The sequence below is a fragment of the Oncorhynchus gorbuscha genome, unplaced genomic scaffold (assembly GCF_021184085.1).
Source record: "Oncorhynchus gorbuscha isolate QuinsamMale2020 ecotype Even-year unplaced genomic scaffold, OgorEven_v1.0 Un_scaffold_1404, whole genome shotgun sequence".
NCBI classification, from domain to species: domain Eukaryota; kingdom Metazoa; phylum Chordata; class Actinopteri; order Salmoniformes; family Salmonidae; genus Oncorhynchus; species Oncorhynchus gorbuscha.
Genome location: NW_025746190.1, coordinates 25,624 through 45,744, shown reverse-complemented (window position 1 = coordinate 45,744; position 20,121 = coordinate 25,624). Strand labels below are relative to the sequence as shown.

Here is a 20,121-nt window from a genome sequence, read left to right as displayed (position 1 = left end):
CCATAGGCCTCTTGCCTAAGCACTTCCTAGGTGTCTCCCCCCTGCATAGACAGTAAATACTACAGGTTATGTATGCCCATAGGCCTCTTGCCTAAGCACTTCCTAGGTGCCTTCCCCCCTGGGAACATAGACAGTAAATACTATGGGTTATGTATGCCCATAGGCCTCTTGCCTAAGCACTTCCTAGGTGTCTCCCCCCTGGGAACATAGACAGTAAATACTACAGGTTATGTATGCCCATAGGCCTCTTGCCTAAGCATTTCCTAGGTGCCTTCCCCCTGCATAGACAGTAAATACTACAGGTTATGTATGCCCATAGGCCTCTTGCCTAAGCACTTCCTAGGTGCCTTCCCCCTGCATAGACAGTAAATACTACAGGTTATGTATGCCCATAGGCCTCTTGCCTAAGCATTTCCTAGGTGCCTTCCCCCCTGGGAACATAGACAGTAAATACTATGGGTTATGTATGCCCATAGGCCTCTTGCCTAAGCACTTCCTAGGTGCCTTCCCCCTGCATAGACAGTAAATACTACAGGTTATGTATGCCCATAGGCCTCTTGCCTAAGCATTTCCTAGGTGCCTTCCCCCCTGGGAACATAGACAGTAAATACTATGGGTTATGTATGCCCATAGGCCTCTTGCCTAAGCACTTCCTAGGTGCCTTCCCCCTGCATAGACAGTAAATACTACAGGTTATGTATGCCCATAGGCCTCTTGCCTAAGCACTTCCTAGGTGTCTTCCCCCCTGGGAACATAGACAGTAAATACTACAGGTTATGTATGCCCATAGGCCTCTTGCCTAAGCACTTCCTAGGTGTCTTCCCCCCTGGGAACATAGACAGTAAATACTACAGGTTATGTATGCCCATAGGCCTCTTGCCTAAGCACTTCCTAGGTGTCTTCCCCCCTGGGAACATAGACAGTAAATACTACAGGTTATGTATGCCCATAGGCCTCTTGCCTAAGCACTTCCTAGGTGTCTTCCCCCCCTGGGAACACATGAAACAGAATAATACAAACGTAAGGAAACCATTTCAAGAATCAAAAACACTGCGCCCTATTGGCACACATATACATATAGATCAGCAGCTACAAAATACTTAACAAAAACCTCTGAGCAACAACCAACACAAGACATATCAATCAGCAACAACCAACACATATCAATCAGCAACAACCAACACATATCAATCAGCAACAACCAACACAGGACATATCAATCAGCAACAACCAACACATATCAATCAGCAACAACCAACACAAGACATATCAATCAGCAACAACCAACACATATCAATCAGCAACAACTAACACAAGACATATCAATCAGCAACAACCAACACAAGACATATCAATCAGCAACAACCAACACATATCAATCAGCAACAACCAACACATATCAATGAGCAACAACCAACACATATCAATGAGCAACAACCAACACAAGACATATCAATCAGCAACAACCAACACAAGACATATCAATGAGCAACAACCAACACAAGACATATCAATCAGCAACAACCAACACATATCAATCAGCAACAACCAACACATATCAATGAGCAACAACCAACACAAGACATATCAATCAGCAACAACCAACACAAGACATATCAATGAGCAACAACCAACACAAGACATATCAATCAGCAACAACCAACACAAGACATATCAATCAGCAACAACCAACACAAGACATATCAATCAGCAACAACCAACACATATCAATCAGCAACAACCAACACAAGACATATCAATCAGCAACAACCAACACAGGACATATCAATCAGCAACAACCAACACAAGACATATCAATGAGCAACAACCAACACAGGACATATCAATCAGCAACAACCAACACAAGACATATCAATCAGCAACAACCAACACAGGACATATCAATCAGCAACAACCAACACAGGACATATCAATCAGCAACAACCAACACAAGACATATCAATCAGCAACAACCAACACAGGACATATCAATCAGCAACAACCAACACAGGACATATCAATCAGCAACAACCAACACAAGACATATCAATCAGCAACAACCAACACAGGACATATCAATCAGCAACAACCAACACAGGACATATCAATGAGCAACAACCAACACAAGACATATCAATCAGCAACAACCAACACAAGACATATCAATCAGCAACAACCAACACAAGACATATCAATCAGCAACAACCAACACATATCAATCAGCAACAACCAACACAGGACATATCAATCAGCAACAACCAACACAAGACATATCAATCAGCAACAACCAACACAAGACATATCAATCAGCAACAACCAACACATATCAATCAGCAACAACCAACACATATCAATCAGCAACAACCAACACAAGACATATCAATCAGCAACAACCAACACAGGACATATCAATGAGCAACAACCAACACAGGACATACCAATCAGCAACAACCAACACAAGACATATCAATCAGCAACAACCAACACATATCAATCAGCAACAACCAACACAAGACATATCAATCAGCAACAACCAACACAAGACATATCAATCAGCAACAACCAGCACAAGACATATCAATCAGCAACAACCAACACAAGACATATCAATCAGCAACAACCAACACAAGACATATCAATCAGCAACAACCAACACATATCAATCAGCAACAACCAACACATATCAATGAGCAACAACCAACACAAGACATATCAATCAGCAACAACCAACACAAGACATATCAATGAGCAACAACCAACACAAGACATATCAATCAGCAACAACCAACACAAGACATATCAATCAGCAACAACCAACACAAGACATATCAATCAGCAACAACCAACACAAGACATATCAATCAGCAACAACCAACACATATCAATCAGCAACAACCAACACAAGACATATCAATCAGCAACAACCAACACATATCAATCAGCAACAACCAACACAAGACATATCAATCAGCAACAACCAACACAAGACATATCAATCAGCAACAACCAACACATATCAATGAGCAACAACCAACACATATCAATCAGCAACAACCAACACATATCAATGAGCAACAACCAACACATATCAATCAGCAACAACCAACACAAGACATATCAATCAGCTCTCTCCTAACAAAGAAACACTTGCTTTTCTAGCTTCAGAAGGAATCGGTAATTGTAGACAGCTGTTTCTGACGAGAGGGCGGGGTCAGCGCCAATCATCAATGGGGCCGACCAATCAGCTGCTTAGAAGAATCCAGGAAGCCATTTCCTGAAATACAAACCCATAACGCACAGAAACTGGGGAATGTAACACCAAGTCGTCTCTGGGATTCAAACCAGGGATCTTTCAGTTACTGGCCCAACACCCTTAACCACTAGGCTACCTGCAGCAGGAGTCCCATGTTGACAGGAGACCCCACCTTTATTTCTCCCTCATTATGAACATTCATATTGGTCAACAGTCCTATTGTGTGTATTGAACATTCATATTGGACAGCCTTATCTATAGAGTAGCACCACCACCCATCAGCCCATTCTCTTCTTGATGTCAAAGCTGCAGTGCATTGTTTTTATAGGAGTTTATGATTAATAATCCTATTTATTTCAAGCCCCACTAAGATGTCACCATACTATTTATTTCAAGCCCCTCTATCAGATATAAATCATCAGAGTGGGAAACCAACTGACATGGAAACATTGGAGCAAATGTATCACTATCAGAGGGGTGTATTATGACATCAGATAGAACTACTCAGACATTCCAAATATCACTTGATTATCAGAGGGGTCTATTATGACATCAGATAGAACTACTCAGACATTCCAAATATCACTTGATTATCAGAGGGGTCTATTATGACATCAGATAGAACTACTCAGACATTCCAAATCAGGCTTCATCCATATCATGAAGGTGGATATTGATCCAACCATTTCCAAAGTAATGACCGGGCTGATGGAAACAGGATATGCCTGTACACTTTTATAAATGAAGACAGACAATTTGTTGGTTTGTTTTACATGGTGGGTCTTTTTGTGTCAGTAAACATTTATAAGTGATAAATGGCAGTGGACACTCCTTTATGCCAAATATTTATATAATAACCATCATCTCGAAGTTAAACATGGAGTCATGTGATGATATGTTGTGTGGTCCTCCCACTATGACTTGGGAAACCATGCAGTTTATTAGGCTACAAATTAAATAAGTTATGAACTTCACAGGGTGGTGAAACTGCACGTGATGAGCTTGATGCTCCTTTCCAATACATTTTGATGGTCTTATTCTGGTGACGTGATGATCGATGCTTGGCTGCCATTTGACAAATAAAATAATATCTCTCTTATCCATAATAATCTCATCATGTAGGTAGCCTACCAACACTGTATCTGTGAGCTGCTGGCTACAGTGCACGGGACAAGAGGACTTTTGCTATATAACTCAACAGTTTTTTAAAACCATCAGTAGAGTTGAAAATGTGATGGAAACCCATTTAACTTGCATTATTCATTCAGTACATGGGAATTCAACAGGAAAACATTTCTGTCCGTGCACTACGTCATCACGCAAATACTTTTATCCGCAATAAATCTGTTTGATGCAAACATTTCCGATGGGAAAATGCGTATATTGTTTAATGCACAGGGGAATTTAACAACAGACGTTATTTTGTTGTGCACTACGTCATCACGCTCAGCATTTTATCCACAATAAGTCTGATGGAAACATGCATATATTATTTGAAGCAGATTGGAGAATATTCACATGAAAATCTGTCGCAAATTGCGTGGAAATTTAGCAACTAAGGTGGATATTGATCCAACACCTGCCGTATATTCAAACCAGCCCACTGGGCACAGACATCAGTTCAACATCTAGTTTCTCGTTACATTTCTTTGAGTCCTCAACTAAAGTGAATTCAACATGAAATCTACACAAAATGTCACATGTCATTGGATTTAGGTTGCCAGTTGGGTGAAAAATAAATATAAATACCTGATGTTGATGTCTTTTCACAAATCCAATCAGTTTTCCACATTGATCAAACATCACATGTAATTATTTTGTTGAAATGTGGAAACAAAGTTTATTCAACCAGTGGGAGGTTTGTAAAAGCCCTCGGGAAAGTCGAACAAAGAACTTTTCATTGAGAAAATGATGAAACAGCAATCAGTAGGAGAGTTGTGGTGGATATTATAAAATAAGGATCTGCTGGAGTCCAAGTCAAACCAAGATTCTTTATTTATTTAATCCGCGGGCGAGTCAGTGAACATTTTCATTTAATTAAATCATCAGTGGGCAACAATGCAAATGTCAACAATGGAGCAAATGCATCACATCCAAATATCACTTGATTATCTGTAGTGCTGGAGGAATGACACAGACAGATAAACACAGAGTTTAAAAAAGGACCATTAGACACATGGAATCTGATTTACTCCGTATTCAATTCATATTTTCTAACAGAGACATACAAATATATTTTAGAGTATATTTTTTACAATTGAATTTCATTTTATATGGTATAAACAAGTAAACACATTCTCAGTCAACAATAGAAGACACTGGGAGCACTGTGTTCTCTGATGAACTTTAAAAGGTGATGTGAAATATCACACTAGGAGAAGTTATTTTTCTGTGGATTCTCACATGCCTTTTAGGTGACATTTGTAAAGGTGTGTATTCGCTCATGAGCTTTCAGCTTTCCTAACTCCGTAAAACTCTTTCTACACTGAGCGCGATGGTATGGCTTCTCCCCTGTGTGTATTTCGCTCATGATATTTCATGTTTCCTAACTGGTTAAAACTCTTTCCACAATGGGTGCAATGGTATGGCTTATCCCCTGTGTGAATTCGCTCATGAGATTGTAGGTTTCCTAACAAGCTAAAACTCTTTCCACACTTTGCGCAATGGAAAGGCTTCTCCCCTGTGTGTATTCTCTCATGTCTTTTCAGGTTTCCTAAATGGTTAAAACTCGTTCCACACAAGGCGCAATGGAAAGGCTTTGCTTCGGTGTGTGTCCTCTCATGTCTTTTCAGGCTTCCTAACTTGGTAAACTTAGTTCCACACTGGGAGCAGTGGTAAGGCTTATCCCCTGTGTGTATTTGTTCATGAGATTTCATGTTATCTAACTTGTTAAAACTCTTTCCACACTGTTCACAATGGTATGGCTTCTCCCCTGTGTGTATTCGCCCATGAGCAATTAGGCTTCCTAAGCGGTTAAAACTCTTTCCACAATGTGAGCAGTGGTAAGGCTTCTCCCCTGTGTGTATTCGGCCATGAGCTTTCAGGCTTCCTAACTGGCTAAAATTCTTTCCACAATTGGAGCAATGGTAAGGCTTTTCCCCTGTGTGTATTCGCTCATGAGCTTTCAGGCTTCCTAACTTGATAAAACTCTTTCCACACTGAGAGCAGAGGTGTCGTCTTGCTGGTTTGGACATCTCTAGTTCCTCCGAGTTTGGTTTTCCTCCTGCCAAAGACATTGTTTATTTAAAGAGAGACCAGAATGAAATCTCCACATGATAAAACTGCCTTGCTATGAGGTGTAATCCAAATCAGATCCCTCAATAACCTGAGGTCAGCTTTCAAACATTTCATAATTTAAAACAATCTTTGTGTGATTTTAAAACAAATCATTTTGAAGAGCGTCCTGGTAATATAGTTACATTACTCATTCTGTTTCAGTAGTCATAACACAAAACACAGTTCTATCACACTCAAGACACAGACATAGCCGGATTCCTATCAAGCAGGTGGTTCTAAATATATAACTTTCATAGCTGTATGATACAGAATGTGACCTACACACTTCCTTAAAATTCGGTGACAAGCCGAATTTCTTCAGCCTCCTGAGGCTCGCTGTCAGTGTGAGTGGACCAATTCAGTTTGTCTGTGATGTGTATGCCGAGGAACTTAAAACTAGCTATCCTCTCCACTACTGTTCCATCGATGTGGATAGGGGGGTGTTCCCTCTGCTGTTTCCTGAAGTCCACAATCATCTCCTTAGTTTTGTTGACGTTGAGTGTGAGGTTATTTTCCTGACCCCACACTCCGAGGGCCCTCACCTCCTCCCTGTAGGCCGTCTCGTCGTTGTTGGTAATCAAGCCTACCACTGTTGTGTCGTCCGCAAACTTGATGATTGAGTTGGAGGCGTGCGTGGCCACGCAGTCGTGGGTGAACAGGGAGTACAGGAGAGGGCTCAGAACGCACCCTTGTGGGGCCCCCGTGTTGAGGATCAGCGGGGAGGAGATGTTGTTGCCTACCCTCACCACCTGGGGCGGCCCGTCAGGAAGTCCAGTACCCAGTTGCACAGGGCGGGGTCGAGACCCAGGGTCTCGAGCTTGATGATGAGCTTGGAGGGTACTATGGTGTTGAATGCCGAGCTGTAGTCTATGAACAGCATTCTCACATAGGTATTCCTCTTGTCCAGGTGGGCTAGGGCAGTGTGCAGTGTGGTTGAGATTGCATCGTCTGTGGACCTATTTGGGCGGTAAGCAAATTGGAGTGGGTCTAGGGTGTCAGGTAGGGTGGAGGTGATATAGTCCTTGACTAGTCTCTCAAAGCACTTCATGATGACGGAAGTGAGTGCTACGGGGCGGTAGTCGTTTAGCTCAGTTACCTTAGCTTTCTTGGGAACAGGAACAATGGTGGCCCTCTTGAAGCATGTGGGAACAGCAGACTGGTATAGGGATTGATTGAATATGTCCGTAAACACACCGGCCAGCTGGTCTGCGCATGCTCTGAGGGCGCGGCTGGGGATGCCGTCTGGGCCTGCAGCCTTGCGAGGGTTAACACGTTTAAATGTCTTACTCACCTCGGCTGCAGTGAAGGAGAGACCGCAGATGTTTTCGTTGCAGGCCGTGTCAGTGGCACTGTATTGTCCTCAAAGCGGACAAAAAAAGTTATTTAGTCTGCCTGGGAGCAAGACATCCTGGTCCGTGACTGGGCTGGGTTTCTTCTTGTAGTCCGTGATTGACATGCCTCTTGTGTCTGAGCCATTGAATTGAGATTCCACTTTGTCTCTGTACTGACGCTTAGCTTGTTTAATAGCCTTGCGGAGGGAAAAGCTGCATTGTTTATATTCGGACATGTTACCAGACACCTTGCCCTGATTAAAAGCAGTGGTTCGCGCTTTCAGTTTCACGCGAATGCTACCATCAATCCACGGTTTCTGGTTTGGGAATGTTTTTATCGTTGCTATGGGAACGACATCTTCGACGCACGTTCTAATGAACTCGCACACCGAATCAGCGTATTCGTCAATATTTCCATCTGACGCAATACGAAACATGTCCCAGTCCACGTGATGGAAGCAGTCTTGGAGTGTAGAGTCAGCTTGGTCTGACCAGCGTTGGACAGACCTCAGCGTGGGAGCCTCTTGTTTTAATTTCTGCCTGTAGGCAGGGATCAGCAAAATGGAGTCGTGGTCAGATTTCCCGAAAGGGGGGCGGGGCAGGGCCTTATATGCGTCGCAGAAGTTAGAGTAACAATGATCCAAGGTTTTACCACCCCTGGTTGCGCAATCGATATGCTGATAAAATTTGGGGAGTCTTGTTTTCAGATTAGCTTTGTTAAAATCCCCAGCTACAATGAATGCAGCCTCCGGATAAATGGTTTCCAGTTTGCAAAGAGTTAAATAAAGTTTGTTCAGAGCCATCGATGTGTCTGCTTGGGGGGGGATATATACGGCTGTGATTATAATCGAAGAGAATTCTCTTGGAAGATAATGCGGTCTACATTTGTTTGTGAGGAATTCTAAATCAGGTGAACAGAAGGATTTGAGTTCCTGTATGTTTCCTTCATCACACCATGTCCCGTTAGTCATGAGGCATACGCCCCCGCCACTCTTCTTACCAGAGAGATGTATGTTTCTGTCGGCGCGATGCGTGGAGAAACCCGTTGGCTGCACCGCCCTGGATAGCGTCTTCCCAGTAAGCCATGTTTCCGTGAAGCAGAGAACGTTGCAGTCTCTGATGTCCCTCTGGAATGCCACCCTTGCTCGGATTTCGTCAACCTTGTTGTCGAGAGACTGGACATTGGCAAGAAGAATGCTGGGAAGTGGTGCGCGATGTGCCCTTTTTCGGAGTCTGACCAGAACACCGCCTCGTTTCCCTCTTTTTCGGAGTCGTTTTTTTGAGTCGCTGCATGCGATCCATTCCGTTGTCCTGTTTGTAAGGCAGAACACAGGATCCGCGTCGCGGAAAACATATTCTTGGTCGTACTGATGGTGAGTTGACGCTGATCTTATATTCAGTAGTTCTTCTCGACTGTATGTAATGAAACCTAAGATGACCTGGGGTACTAATGTAACAAATAACACGTAAAAAAAAACAAAAAACTGCATAGTTTCCTAGGAACGCGAAGCGAGGCGGCCATCTCAGTCGGCGCCGGAAGTCAGTAACATCTCCCTGTTGTCTCAAGGGTTTGACACAACGCTGCACAACGCTGTTCACAAATGTTTAACATTTTGAATAATCACTAATGTCATGATATTTTGGGTAAAAATAATGAAATATTTGATGTATATAAAAGAAAAATATTAATATTTTTTACCCCCATTTTCTCCCCAATTTTTGTCAATTGGTGGTTACAGTCTTGTCTCATCGCTGCAACTCCCGTACGGATTCGGGAGAGGCGAACATCAAGAGCCAACCCGGAAGCCAGCCGCACCAAGGTGTCGGAGGAAACACTGTACACCTGGCAACCGTGTCAGCGTGCATGCGTCCGGCCCACCACAGGAGTCACTACAGCGCGATGGGACAAGGACCGACCGGCCAAAACCTCCCCCAGCCCGGATGACGCTGGGACAATTGTGCGTCACCTCATGGCTCTCCCGGTCGTGGCCGGCTGCGACACAGCTGGGTATTGAACCAGAATCGGTAGTAACGCAGCTAGCACTGCGATGCAGTGCCTTAGAACGCTGCGCCACTCGGGAGGCTGCATTGATATTTCTGTTCAGTCAAAAGTTTGGACACATCTACTCATTCAAGGGTTTTTCTTTATTTTTGCTATTTTCCACATTGTAGAATAATAGTGAAAACATCAAAACTATGAAATAACACGTATAGAATCATGTAGAAACCAAAAAAAAAGAAATAAATCCAAAAATATTTTATATATGAGCTTCTTCAATGTAGCCCCCCTTTGCCTTGATGACAGCTTTGCACGCTCTTGGCATTCTGTCAACCAGCTTCACGTGAAATTCCTTCACCACACTGTCTGTGTGGGTGGATCATTTCAGATTGTCAGTGAAGTATGTGTACGCCGTGGAACTTTAAGCTTTCCACCTTCTCCACTGCGGTCCCGTGCATTGGACAGTCTTGAAGGAGTTCCAACATATGCTGAGCACTTATTGGCTGCTTTCTTTCACTCTGTGGTCCAACTCATCCCAAACCATCTCAATTGGGTTGAGGTCGAGTGATTGTGGAGGCCAGGTCATCTGATGCAGCATTCAATCACTCTCCTTGGTCAAATAGCCCTTACACAGCCTGGAGGTGTGTTTTGGGTCATTGTCCTGATGAAAAACAAATGATAGTCCCACTAAGCCCAAACCAGATGTGATGGCGTCTCGCTGCAGACTGCTGTGGTAGCCAACCTGGTAAAGTGTGCCCTGACTTCTAAATAATTCACTGACAGTGTCACCAGCAAAGCACCCTCACACCTCCTCCTCCATGCTTCACGGTGGGAACCACACATGCGGAGATCCTCTAATTCACCTACTCTGCATCTCACAAAGACATGGCGGTTGGAACCAAAAATCTCCAATTTGGACTCCAGACCAAAAGGATTTCCACCGGTCTAATGTTCATTGCTCGTGTTTCTTGGCCCAACAAGGCTTTTCTTCTCATTGGTGTCCTTTAGTAGTGGTTTCTTTGCAGCAATTCAACCTTGAAGGCCTGATTCACACAGTCTCCTCTGAACAGTTGATGTTGAGATGTGTCTGTGAAGCATTTATTTGGGCTGCAATTTCTGAGGCTGGCAACTCTAATGAACTTATCCTCTGCAGCAGAGGTAACTCTGGGTCTTCCTTTCCTGTGGCGGTTCTTATGAGAGACAGTTTCATCATAGCGCTTGATGGTTTTGGCGACTGCACTTGAAGAAACTAAAAGTTCTTAACATTTTCCGAATTGACTGACCTTCATGTCTTAAAGTAATGATGGACTGTCGTTTCTCTTTGCTTACTTGAGCTGTTCTTGCCATAATCTGGACTTGGTCTTTTACCACATAGCCCTATCTTCAGTATACCACCCCTACCATGTCACAACACAACTGATTGGCTTAAACGCATTAAGGAGGAAATAAATTCCACAAATGAACTTTTAACAGGGCACATATGTTAATTGAAATGCATTCCAGGTGACTTCCCCATGAAGCTGGTTGAGAGAATGCCAAGAGTGTGCAAGGAAAAGGGTGGCTACTTTGAAGAATTTGTTTAACACTTTTTTCGCTACTATATGATTCCATGATATTTCATAGTTGATGTCTTCACCATTATTCTACAATGTAGAAAATAGTAAAAAAATAAAGAAAAACCCTTGAATGAGTAGTTGTGACCTAACTCTTGACTGGTAGTGTAGATGGTTGATTCCGTGGGAAAGTCAACCTGAACATGTGTAACGGAGGTGAGAACGTGCCGTAAACTCACTCCACAGCTTGAAACGTCACAGATGGAGCTGTCCAACTGGTACCTTTTAAACTCACTCCACAGCTTGAAACGTCACAGATGGAGCTGTCCAACTGGTACCTTTTAAACTCACTCCACAGCTTGAAACGTCACAGATGGAGCTGTCCAACTGGTACCTTTTAAACTCACTCCACAGCTTGAAACGTCACAGATGGAGCTGTCCAACTGGTACCTTTTAAACTCACTCCACAGCTTGAAACGTCACAGATGGAGCTGTCCAACTGGTACCTTTTAAACTCACTCCACAGCTTGAAACGTCACAGATGGAGCTGTCCAACTGGTACCTTTTAAACTCACTCCACAGCTTGAAACGTCACAGATGGAGCTGTCCAACTGGTACCTTTTGTATCGCTCCATCGGTTCATTGTCAAGGAGAGTGGTCACATGTGATGAGAAGCAGAGGATCACTAGTTTGAGCCCAGTATGGGGACAGAGGAGGAAACTAAACTGGTAGCAGCACACTGGCGTCGGTTACATATTAAATCAATAAAGTGAGTCATTTCCAAATGAAACCATGTTCTTTAAGGTCTATATAGTATATATATTAAACCATGTTCTTTAAGGTCTATATAGTATATATATATTAAACCATGTTCTTTAAGGTCTATATAGTATATATATATATATTCAACCATGTTCATTAAGGTCTATTAAGTATATATATATTAAACCATGTTCATTAAGGTCTATATAGTATATATATATTAAACCATGTTCTTTAAGGTCTATATAGTATAAATATATTAAACCATGTTCTTTAAGGTCTATATAGTATATATATATTAAACCATGTTCATTAAGGTCTGTATGTTGGAGTTCAGGCTTTATTTGACCTGTTAGAGGAAATGAATTTAATTTTGTCCATTACAGAGATGGAGGCCAAGTCTCACAAGAAATGCTTTTCATTCAATCATATTGCCAAGCTTTTAGAAAGGGCTTACGGAGCTTGTTTTAAAAATACATATATTTGCCATGTTTAACAAGTTCTGTAGATCAGATGTTAATGAAGCAATACAGGCCACATTGAAGTGTCTGGAGTTTAGTTTGTATGTTCTACAGTCTAGTAAAGACAGGGGGGTGTTGACTGGGACAGACAATGTAACATCCATAATGTTTTAAGGAAAAGTTTTTGTAAAACAAGCAGCTTACAATGGATCATCTTGAAACTCTCTCTAAATCTAACTTTCATCAAGGTTTTATATGGTCTATTGGTTTCTCTCTTTTCATTGGCAGAATCCTTTTTCAGTGCTATGATATTCATAACATCCATATCCACCAGTCTATCTTCCTGTCAACTAACAGAACTCCACTGGTTGTCCTGGTAACAGATACCAGTGGACAGATCTATTTTATTTGTTCAAACTAAACTACAGCACTTACTTTGATGAGTCAAATCTGATCCTTTCATCTCTTCTCCTCCTCTCACAGTTCCACTCAGCCCCGTTGTTTTCCTGCAGTCAACAAGCAATACAGACAACCTCTTCATACCCAGCAGTAAGGTGCTACCAGGAGAGGCACGACACAGGGACTCCGGGAGGGCGGAGGGACTAGCGTTGTCCTGGTAACCATAAAGAGGGGACACAGACACATATCATTATGGATGCTGATGTCACTGTTGTCATGAAGTGCTCTACAGAAACCCAGCCCAGACCCCGATAGAGCAAGCTGTATGCTAGACCAGACCAAGCTGTACCATCTGGTGTTCTGATCTGGAGAGACTCTTCTCTGCCTCGTCAACATCAGGATGTTGCTGAGGCTCTCCAGAGGATCCACAATTGTCATGTCTCTCTCCTGTGTGAACGACAACATCAAACAGATGGTAAACCTACGACCATCTATTACAATCATAGACATTCATATCTAAAAATGCCACAAAAAGGGTCGTCCCACGAAATGGGTGCCTTTTACGTTTAAAAAAATATTTTAAGTAGAAATTACGCACCAATATTGAATTTTAAAAGCCTGTTGGCAGCCTAGTGGTTAGGTTGCAAGATCAACGGTTGCAAGATCGAATCCCAGAGCTGACAAGGTAAAAAAAATATGTTGTTTTGCCCCTGAACAAGGCAGTTAACCCACTGTTTCTAGGACCTCATTGAAAATAAGAATGAGTTCTTAACTGACTTGCCCAGTTAAAGAAAGGTCAAATAAAATAAAAGATGGGGAGAACTTGAATGTCGACCACATGGAGAATTCAATACATCTCATTTAAAAGACCCAAAAATATATGTACCAATGGCAGATTGACCCTTTAACAATTCCTACAGTACTGAACATGTTCAAGTGTAGAACTTCAGCAGAATGCCCCTTTCAAACCCCACATTAGTTCAACAACGGCATAGTTTGTGTCCCTGTTTAAGACAGTACTCACTGGTGTTAATCTGATATTCTGTCTCCTCCTTTTTCACTCCCAAGACGTCTTCCTTCTTCACCTTTATTGAGACAGCATCATCTTCCTCTCTAAAAGGTGCTTTCTCTTTTTTCACTATAACATCCTCTTCTTCTTTCACTATAACAACCTCCTCTTCCTCCTTTTTCATTCTGAAAGATTCTTTCTCCGTACAGCAGACCTCCTCTTCATTAGCAAGGGAGGAGTAGTTCAGTGAGCTCATGGTCAGGGATGTTATCTAGCTAGTTAGCATTAGCGACTAGCCTAGTGCTAACCTCAGTGACGTTATATTCAACACGTTTGCAAAATGAATGCAAATTAGGTTAAAATTAACCAGTTGAAACGTCACCAGAAAAGTGTTTAAAACACAGAGATTAGCTAATGTACAATAACATGGTCTAAAGCGTGAATCGTTCAGTTTTATGTTGTCTAGCAAGCTACCGAGGTGGTTGAAAGAGAAGCCGTGTTGTTGTTCCTGAAGAAGCGTCCCGTCCAGTCAATTATACGTCACGCATGAAGCATCACCTGAAAGACGCCCATCGCCATCTGCTGGCTGGAGTGGGTAACGCAGTTTGGAAACAATAGTTACTACACTTTTACACTTTTGTATTGGAAAGAACGTTATAATAATTTAACAAAAAGCTGATATATTTTCTCTTACGTCTTACAAATAATACGTTCCTGTACACAGACGTAGACGCTTAATAGGTAGTGTGTTAATATACATTTGCTCTGTTCATTTTTTACATTTGTTTTTATTAGATGTGACCATACTTTTCCCTTAAAGCCACGCTCTATAAGATACAAATCATCCTGTAAACAACAGAACAAATGCATCACATGCAAATAGCACTTGATTATCTGTAGTGCTTTACACTGGGTACACAAAACATTAAGAACACCTGCTCCTTCCATGACTTAGACTGACTAGATTAATTCAGGCTAAAGCTACGATCCCTTATTGATGTCAGTAGTTAAATCCAATTCAATCAGTGTATATGAAGGGGAGGAGACAGGTTAAATAAGGATTTTTACGCCTCGGGACAATTGAGGCATGGATTGCGCATGTGTGCCATTCAGAGGATAAACGGGGTATGGTAATAGGAGCCAGGTGCTCCGGTTTGTGTCAAGAACTGCAACACTGCTGGGTTTTTTAGCTCAACAGTTCCCCATGTGTACCAAGAATGGTCCACCATCCAAACAGTGGTGGTCAGTGCCGTTTATGATGAGGGAGGACCCTTTGTATTTTCATGAGCAACGCCTTATTTCTACTACAGCATGTTGGATGACTGTCATTCATATTCCATTCACCCAGTTCAATGTAACAGCGATAGGTTTAGACTACTCCGTGATTCTCAGATGTACAGACTACAGCATGTTGGATGACTGTCATTCATATTCCATTCACCCAGTTCAATGTAACAGCGATAGGTTTAGACTACTCCGTGATTCTCAGATGTACAGACTACAGCATGTTGGATGACTGTCATTCATATTCCATTCACCCAGTTCAATGTAACAGCGATAGGTTTAGACTACTCCGTGATTCTCAGATGTACAGACTACAGCATGTTGGATGACTGTCATTCATATTCCATTCACCCAGTTCAATGTAACAGCGACAGGTTTAGACTACTCCGTGATTCTCAGATGTTCCCTATCCCCATCATGCGGTAGCTACAACCTAGCCTATGAATGAAAGTTTAAAACATACAGTATATCACAAAAGTTTTTTTTTAATTTAGTGAAATATTAGGGGTGTACTCACTTTTGTTGCCAGTGGTTTAGACATTAATGGCTGTGTGTGGAGTTATTTTGAGGGGACAGTAAATTTACACTGTTTTACAAGCTGTACACTCACTACTTTACATTTTAGCCAAGTGTCATTTCTTCAGTGTTGTCACATGAAAAGATATACTCAAATATTTACAAAAATGTGAGGGGTGTACTCACTTTTGTGATATACTGTATATGCACACAGGTCGAGAGAAACATTTCCATTCCGCCTTGCACACTCTTTCTTGCATCTTGCTGAAATATAGGGTGTAACCATTAGTCAAACAGTTTCAAACAAGAGATTCTATTGGACAAATTCAGGTATGTTCATTCCGGTTTTGTTTCGTTTAAGTAACGTTTGTCAATAGAATCGGCGGGAATGAATACACCCCTGATCACGTGTAAACACAGTTCACTTTCATTACAGCCACATTATATTCTTTCTCTCCTCCTCTCACCTTCTCCCTTTGCTTCTGGACTTCAATGCACAACACATCAGCTGTATGTCACCAGGAGAAAAAACCTTTCCAAGCCAAACCATTTCATAACTGAAACACACAGCTTACATTGTTGTCACCATATTAGCTAAAATAACATCATAGTCAACAGAGCTAATAGATCTAACTCGTTAGTAAACCTGCTACAATCATGCAGTAACGTCACAGTGTACAGTCAGTAAGCAGTTTAGCATTTTCCTTGGTGGGCCCCGGTGGCAATACATTTATAAAACCAAAAGCTTACCTTGACTTGGAAGAGTTCCAGTGTTGTGTTGGATAGTCATAGCCAGCTAGCTAACATAGCATCCCTCTGTTTGAGCAGGGTGTTTCAGTAGGCTAAACTAGATAGCTGCATTTGCTAGCTAAGTAAGTCAACATGTCAGTTCATGCTGCAAGAGCTCTGATAGGTTGGAGGATGTCCTCCGGAAGTTGTCATAATAACTGTGTAAGTCTATGGAAGCCTTGAGAACCATAAACCTCCTAGGTTTTGTATTGAAGTCAATGTACCCAGAGGAGGACGCAAAATAGTCTGTTTTAATCAATTAATTGGTTACATGATTATATTTAGTATAGTTTTATCTAAAAAGGATAACTTTTGAAATGTTTTACAATTTTTTTTTTTTGTAAAATAACTGAGGACGACGGTTCTCCCCTTCCTCCTCTGAGGAGCCTCCACTGCACCCAAAGGACATCCAGCCAACTTGACACAATTGTGGGAAGCATTGGTTCCTCTCTAGGTTTCTTCCTAGGTTTTGGCCTTTCTAGGGAGTTTTTCCTAGCCACCGTGCTTTTACACCTGCATTGTTTGCTGTTTGGGGTTTTAGGCTGGGTTTCTGTACAGCACTTTGAGATATCAGCTGACGTACGAAGGGCTATATAAATAAATTTGATTTGATTTGATTTGATTGGAGTCAACATGGGCCAGCATCCCTGTGGAACGCTTTCGACACCTTGTAGAGTCCATGCCCCGATGAATTGAAGCTGTTCTGGGGGAGAAAGGGGAGGGTCCAACTCCATATTAGGAAGGTGTTCCAAATGTTTGGTATAATCAGTGGATATATCTGCCATTTAGCAGACACTTTTATCCAAAGTGATTTGCAGTCGTGTGCAAACACTTTACATATGGGTGGTCCCAGGAATCAAACCCACTACCCTGGTTTTACAAGCACCATACTCTACCAACTGAGCTCCAGGACCACAAGGAAAGACCAAGGAATGATGGCGATAAACACACACACACACACACACACACACACACACACACACACACACACACACACACACACACACACACACACACACACACACACACACACACACACACACACACACACACACACACACACACACACACACACACACAGCTTGAGTTTGAAAAAGGTAATCAAAGACCGTAACATTGAAACTGACATACTCCATATTTAGTTCAAATCAAATTATATTTGTCACATCAATACAAGTGTAGACCTTACTGTAAAATGCTGAATACAACAAGTGTAGACCTTACTGTGAAATGCTGAATACAACAAGTGTAGACCTTACTGTGAAATGCTCACTGACAAGCCCTTAACCAAAATTGATACTATTCTAAATCCTCTGCCTGCAAAGCGGTCGTTATTTTCCTTCAAGTTTCTGAAGAGGAAACAGCCCAGAAATGCCCTTGTCTGAGTACATTTGTCTACCACTATGTGTAGCTGTTAGCGATGATGCTAATGATCCACTATGTGTGTCATGCAGGTGAAAGAGGACCCAAAAGCGACTTAACAGAAACAGAGTTTATTCAAGTCCAAACAGGGAATAACAGAAATCCTCTAGTCTGTAGAGGGGAATAACAGGAGAAGCGGCCACAGACTGCAGGTCGCTTCGGGTAGGCGCAGGCCGTAGTTGACAGAGACACCTGCTCACACGCAGCATCTGATGAAGGCAAAAAACACGACAGGACAGGGCGATACACAATCACAGCAAAAACACGACAGGACAGGGCGAAACGCAATCACAGCATGGTGAATACTAAACAAGGAACCGACGGGACAGGAACGGAACACAAAGGAATAAATAGGGACTCTAATCAGGGGAAAGGATCGGGAACAGGTGTGGGAAGACTAAATGATGATTAGGGGAATAGGAACAGCTGGGAGCAGGAACGGAACGATAGAGAGAAGAGAGAGCGAGAGAGTGAGAGAGGGAGGGGGAGAGAGAGGGATAGAAAGAGGGAAAGAACCAAATAAGACCAGCAGAGGGAAACGAATAGAATGGGGAGCACAGGGACAAGACATGATAATAAATGACAAACATGACAGTACCCCCCACTCACCGAGCGCCTCCTGGCGCACTCGAGGAGGAATCCTGGCGGCAACGGAGGAAATCATCGATGAGTGAACGGTCCAGCACGTCCCGAGACGGAACCCAACTCCTCTCCTCAGGACCGTAACCCTCCCAATCCACTAAGTATTGGTGACCCCGTCCCCGAGAACGCATGTCCATGATCTTATGTACCTTGTAAATAGGTGCGCTCTCGACAAGGACGGGAGGGGGGAGGGAAGACGAACGGGGGTGCGAAGAAAGGGCTTAACACAGGAGACATGGAAGACAGGATGGACGCGACGAAGATGTCGCGGAAGAAGCAGTCGCACAGCGACAGGATTGACGACCTGGGAGACACGGAACGGACCAATGAACCGCGGAGTCAACTTACGAGAAGCTGTCGTAAGAGGAAGGTTGCGAGTGGAAAGCCACACTCTCTGGCCGCAACAATACCTTGGACTCTTAATCCTGCGTTTATTGGCGGCTCTCACAGTCTTCCCCGCAGACAAAGGCAGACCGGTAATGAAGCCTAAGGCGATGTGAGACCATGGTCGAGAAGGAATGGGGAGCGGTCTGAGACGACCGGCAGGAGGAGAGTTACCCGACTTAGTCTGCGCGCAGTCCGAACAAGCAGCCACGAAACGGCGCGTGTCACGCTCCTGAGTCGGCCACCAAAAGCGCTGGCGAATAGACGCAAGAGTGCCTCGAACACCGGGATGACCAGCTAACTTGGCAGAGTGAGCCCACTGAAGAACAGCCAGACGAGTGGAAACAGGAACGAAAAGGAGGTTACTAGGACAAGCGCGCGGCGACGCAGTGTGCGTGAGTGCTTGCTTAACCTGTCTTTCAATTCCCCAGACTGTTAACCCGACAACACGCCCATAAGGAAGAATCCCCTCGGGATCAGTAGAAGCCACAGAAGAACTAAACAGACGGGATAAGGCATCAGGCTTGGTGTTCTTGCTACCCGGACGGTAAGAAATCACAAACTCGAAACGAGCGAAAAACAACGCCCAACGAGCTTGACGGGCATTAAGTCGTTTGGCAGAACGGATGTACTCAAGGTTCTTATGGTCTGTCCAAACGACAAAAGGAACGGTCGCCCCTCCAACCACTGTCGCCATTCGCCTAGGGCTAAGCGGATGGCGAGCAGTTCACGGTTACCCACATCATAGTTGCGCTCAGATGGCGACAGGCGATGAGAAAAATAAGCGCAAGGATGAACCTTATCGTCAGACTGGAAGCGCAGGGATAGAATGGCTCCCACGCCTACCTCTGAAGCGTCAACCTCGACAATGAATTGTCTAGTGACGTCAGGAGTAACGAGGATAGGAGCGGACGTAAAACGTTCTTTTAGAAGATCAAAAGCTCCCTGGGCGGAACCGGACCACTTAAAACACGTCTTGACAGAAGTAAGAGCTGTGAGAGGAGCAGCAACTTGACCGAAATTACGAATGAAACGCCGATA

General features: G+C 43.1%; 1 pseudogene; it reads right to left on the bottom strand.

Moving 5' to 3' along the window:
• LOC124022479 overlaps nucleotides 1-14,554 on the bottom strand; it is a 51,127-nt pseudogene extending 36,573 nt beyond the window's left edge.
• Between the last annotated feature and the right edge of the window lie 5,567 nt (nucleotides 14,555-20,121).